This window comes from Microtus pennsylvanicus, chromosome 19 (assembly GCF_037038515.1).
Source record: "Microtus pennsylvanicus isolate mMicPen1 chromosome 19, mMicPen1.hap1, whole genome shotgun sequence".
Taxonomy (NCBI): Eukaryota; Metazoa; Chordata; class Mammalia; order Rodentia; family Cricetidae; genus Microtus; species Microtus pennsylvanicus.
In genome coordinates, this window is record NC_134597.1 from 19,204,236 (window position 1) to 19,210,235 (window position 6,000).

Genomic DNA, 6,000 nt, shown 5'->3' on the forward strand with positions numbered 1-6,000 from the left:
GAAATAATAAATGTTGGCGAAACAGGCTTCCTAAAATGTCCTATTGTCCCAGTATTGTCTTTTGCTGTGTGTGTGGGTAGGGGTGTAGATTTATCTGATCATGTAAATATGCCCAATGTGTTTGCAGGTCATGAGTGTAATCACTTGTGGTAGTCTGAAGTCAAACTAGACTGTTTTCTTCAACCACGTTCCTGCTCCTTGAACCTGGAGCTCACAAATTTGGCTAGTCTGTCTGGCCAATGGGCTACAGGGATCCATTTGTCTCTATGCCCCAAGCACTGGTGATTAGGGACTCATGCACCTTTTCTGTGGCTTCTGAGAATCGAAGCTCAGGTCCTCATGCTTTTGCAGCAAATATGTTATTAACTGAGAGATCTTTCTAGCTCTCTCTCTCTCTCTCTCTCTCTCTCTCTCTCTCTCTCTCTCTCTCTCACACACACACACACACACACATGCACACACACACACTTATATATATATATTATGTAATACCAAGTAGTTCCAAAAAAAAAAAAAAGAGCATTGCTGGATTTGGTCGAAAGGGTCATTCTGTAGGTGATATTCCTGGAGTCTGCTTTAAGGTTGTTAAAGTAGCCAACGTGTCCCTTTTGGCCCTGTACAAAGGCAAGAAGGAAAGACCAAGATCCTAAATTTTGACAGTGGAAGCACAGTAATAAAATTTCCTATTCTGAGAAGAAAAAAAAAAAGAGCAGCCACTGATCTGTCTGATTGCAACTGCAATTGTCATGGGAAGCAGAAACCTATACTAAACAAAGTGACAATTTTCTTGACAGAACTGGTGAATTTTGATTGAGCTTTCCTCATCTTAACACCAAATAGCTCTCTGTGTGATATGAATTTTAGAAAAAGAAAAAATAAATCATTGATTTTCCTTCAGAAGTACCATGATTAGGAAGCTGGAAATGGTACTTTTTTTTGATGACTCTGTGACTGTTTTTCTTTAGTCAATTGTTCCTTTAATCTAAACATCAAAGTCATTTCCTGTAACACACATACATATGATGTTTTTTGTTGATTTTTGTTTTAAATCCAACGATTTCTTTTACATCATCTTTATCGATAATAGTAAAACTGTAGAAGAGATCCTAAAAATTAAGCTCAGTATATCTAGTTGTGATGCCTTAGGCAGCTGCTGATGCTTGTGGGTCTTATATAGTAAACATTTGCCTCTCGTGCTCCTGGGAGCCAGGGAACCCAAGGTTGGGGCTCTGGCACATCATGTATCTGCTGTGAAGGTAGCTTCCTATCAAAAGATAGGATAACAAGAGACCAAGGACGGAATCAGCCTGGGATAGGTAATAGCAGGACCAGAGAAGTTTGCAGAAGAACTTCACATGTATGTATCAAGGCTGAGGCTGACACCTATTTGAGGGTAAGGATATCGGCGTGCAATTTGGTTCATTCGGCCAGCTGTAGTAAATAAAACCCTAGTTGCTTGGCTGCTGCCTACGGAGAGCAGAAGTTTTCTTCTGCTGGTTCTGCGGGCTGCAGCATCTAAGATCAAGACACAGGCAGGTTCAGTGTTTGAAGGAGTAGGGTACCTTCTGACTCATTCCTGGGTGTATTTCATGTGGAAGGGACAAGAGATTTCCGTGTTGTTTTTAAATATATCTATATAAGTGTATTAATCCAGTGCACAAAAGCTCAGACAGCTTCGTCGAGACACCTTGCAAAGGCAGCATTCCCAATACCACAGTTTCAGCATAGAAATTCTGTCTGTTTCCTTGCTTGCTTGATTTTTGAGATAGGGTATACTGCCTGGCTTGGAACTTTGCAGACAAGATATGACTTGAACTCCTGAGCAATCTACCTGTCCCTGCCTTTCAAACGTCAGGATTAGGGGCATGAACCGTTACACTCTGTTTTAACACATACATTTGGAGAGGAAACAAGCTTTGTTATTTTTTTTTAAATAAGCAGGTATTTATTTATTTATTTATTTATTTATTTATTTATTTATTTATTTTGTAGCTTTGGAGCCTGTCCTGGACTAGCTGTTGTAGACCAGGCTAACCTTGATCTCACAAGGTCTGACTTGTCTCTCAAGTGCTGGAATTAAAGGCATGTGCCATCACTGCCCAGCTAGATATTTTATTCTTATACCGTAACTGAATAAAGAAAACTATATGATGATTTTCAAATATTGTTTTTAGACAGGTTCTATAGAGGAAGTATATTAAACTGTATTAAACACTAGTAATTATTAATGCTTGTGAATTTATGGCCATTTATTTTAAAAGTAGTTTGAGGGCTGAAGAGGTTGAACATCTGGGTCAGATTCCCAGCACCCACATGGTGTCTCACAATCTTCTGTAACTTCAGTTCTAGGGCATCCAACACATTGGACATCAGGCACACACGTGGTACACAAATACACATTCACATTTACCAAAATAAGCATAAACAAAATAAAATATATTTTAAAGTAATAAGTTCCTTTGTCATCTGAAGTCTGTTATTGAGGTTATAAAATGATATTGTGTCAAAGCAGTAAGTCTTAGCTTGCTTCTGAATATTAAAGAATGCAAAAGTTAGGAAAATTTCAATAGATCGGCTGATACTTCTGGCTTATTAACTTTACAAAGTGCCTTCTATACCAGTGATTCTCAACCTGTGGGTTGCGACCCTCTGGGATTTGATTAACCCCTTCACAGGAATCACATGCCAGATAGTCTGTATTTCAGATAATCACATTATGATTGCTAAGAGTACCAAAATTGAAGTTATGAAGTAGCAACAAAATAATTTTTGTAGTTGGGGGTCACCATAACATGAAGAGCTGTATTAAATGGTCACATCATTAAGAAGGTTGAGAACCACTACTTTAGACTGACTCTCTAACAGTCTATGGCATTGTCTCATGGGAAGCTGCGCGTTGCTACTGTATAGCTATAGTGTAGATGACAGGGAAGAGATGAGAAAAGGAAACACAGTGTTTGAAGGCACTAATTCAAACTGGACACAAAGTATTCACTGACCTGGCACCAATCTGTCAAGTTTCCTCTCAGTTCCTGGGTTGCTAGGGATGCATGCACTCTAAATGGATGGGCAGAAACTAGTAGTAACCTGTTATGAAAAGAAATTGATTTTTTATTTTAAAAATGCATCGTACCCCAGAGCTTCTTGGCACTTTACAGAGATAGAAAGGCTCAATGATTTATTTACAGAGAGTTCAGAAGTTCAATAAAAGAAATTTCTTCCATACTAAAGGATTTAAAGATAGGAAAATATGAAAAGTCTAGAAACAGTTATCACATGCAAATTCTCTTATTTGTCCAATATAAATATGTCATTTACCTGCTTCAGTGGCTAATTATCCTGGTATTTAATTCAGTCACTTTACACCTTCAAGAGTTACTAAGCACATTTATTGTTATGTATTATAAAAGCAACAGATTCTATGTCTAAGATCAAACACATGTTGTCCAACAATTCCCAGCAGAAAGTTTTGCATATATAAGCATTTCAACACTTTAATTTATTCAGTGTTTTTCAGTCTTTGTAATGCCATTTTTGAAGAGAGATGTAGTTTTGACATTTTAATAGTTAAGGTCCACATTGAAAATTTATAGTGTAGGCTTTTACTTGTCTGGGTGCCTTATTTTCTTCTTTGCTGTGAATACTTTAGTCTAAAAGTCGGATGAGGTTTATCACAATAGTCTTCAACATCATAAAGGTGGTGGCCCTCCTCTGGGAGTTTATTGACCAAACAAAGATGGTCAGTAATTTTGAAGCCTTGGGGAGAGAAGTGCCTTCTGGGATGGTAGTCTAGTTGTATCAAGAGATCATACCCCCAAAAGATGGCAAAATAGGTGAGCATGTTCAGAACAGAAATTTCTCAGCACAGCAGAAGACATAAGTATGAAATAGATAAAAAGTAGAATACAATTGTGTGGTGAACTGGAACCAGAAGTGTAAGGATGAACATTTTATTTCATTCATACCAAAGCCCAGAAATGCTTAGTGTGTGTGTATGTGTGTGTGTGTGTGTGTGTGTGTGTGTGTGTGTGTGTGTGTGTAACTTGGTGCATTGACAGACCCAGGAACATTAAATCACAATGAGCACACATAACAACACATTTTGTCATTTAAGCACATTAACAGCCCAAAGAAACAAGAGCTGCTTTTGAGAAAACACTGAGTTCAGGGGAATACAGAACAAATAGAAAACAAGCCTAAAATCTAATTGCCAATTACCAGAAAGTAAGATTATGACCCAATAATGATAAAGATAGGCTAAATGGACATGCATCCATCTTGAAATGAGCCCTGAGCAAAGGGGTCTGTTTTGAGCATTAAAAATGGAAATAGGACATGTTTACAACTTATTAAGTAGTATAGGAACCCGTGAATCTGAACTGTTAAAAATGAAATTAATGGATTGAGTAAAAACAGCTCTTTGTACAAGGCCAGATAACATGTTCAAGGGATAGTAGAAACAGAGTTTATTATTCCTTATTAATCATGCTGTGTTTATGTGAGAAAATGTTCTCATTTATTGGAAAGCCTACTCCAAGATAACCAGCATTAATTGGGCATAATGTTAACAAATTAGCCTCATAGATTCAGGAACTAGATTGTCCGTGTTTTTCTTGCAAGATATAATTATGGTAGGTTTAAAATTATTTTAAAACCAAAGACTTAAAATATCATAGTGACCATTTTCTCTAGAAACACAAAATGAATATTTTTAGCTATAAAGTGTTAATGGACAAGCAGAAAGGAATGTGACTTTTCTGCCTCCCCCAGGAACAAAGAGGGATCCATGGTGTCCTGATGGTGCTTATTCAAAACGTCATTTTAGGCGAGGACTATAAATTTTAAGAAGAATTATTTTATTCAGTGCTACAGAATCATGTGACGTTTATGACATGGCATACATATATCTACTTGCATCTTTTCCCTGTGACCCATAAGCACTTACCTGTACTCCATTAACTTTTAGTTTAGACACAACTGGAAAAAGAAAATGTCAGAAAAAAAGAGTTGTTACTCAGAGAAGTACACCCGAAATTGCTCAAGATATGTGGGTGACAGAGCACATGAGGAAACAGAGTAGGCAGTGGGGTGAGGCTAACAAAACAGAAGGCAATTCATTTCCAGTTTGGGACCATAAAATTCTAGTCTCTAAGCTACCTGGCCAAATTTGGCTGGCTCTCTGTCTGATGTAAGTTTGAGACTTTTCCTTGCTTTCCCTGTTTCACTCGACACTGTTGAGAATTTTAAAAATTAGGGTTTCATTTGATTGTGTCAACAGTTTCTAGCTATACTACACTCTCTGACACTCAGAAAACCTATCACCAATGCTCTGACTGGTTAGCAAATTTTGTATAATTTCATTGAGTAATTTTAATTAAGTCATTACAATTTTATTTTTAAATAATAAAATAACTCATAAAATGTCTTTTTATTTAAAGGAGAATCAGCTTTACCATATATATTAGAGTTTTATTTTCTTATATCACTAAATGTTAAAATATGACTTTTCAAACTGGGTGAAATCTCAGGATTAAACACCACATCACTGGTGGAACTGTTCTCTGTTGGTGAAGATTTCAGTCTTCTCCACTCTGAAAATATTTGAAATGTCCTTATGAACAGTATTTAGTACACCCTTCATATTTCTATGTGTGTGTTGCTGTGGGTGAAAGCAAGGGCTTTGCAAAATCAATGCCAGAGCTCTGCCACTGAGCTATGTTCCTACACACATTAAATATAACTCCCAAGCATATGTTTAATGTAGAATTTCTGGCCTAAAATCATGAACTTCTTAATTTGTATACATTTATCTTTATTTATTGTGGTGTGTATTTATTTGTGATTACTCTACAAGGTTGTATTCACTTGTAAATTTATTTATATATTTGTACGTTACATTGAGAATATTTTGTGGATATTAAACCGATCAAAAATAGATTGGTTTAATCTGCAAATATTCACCAGTTGAGTTTTGTCTTCCATATATATATATATATATAT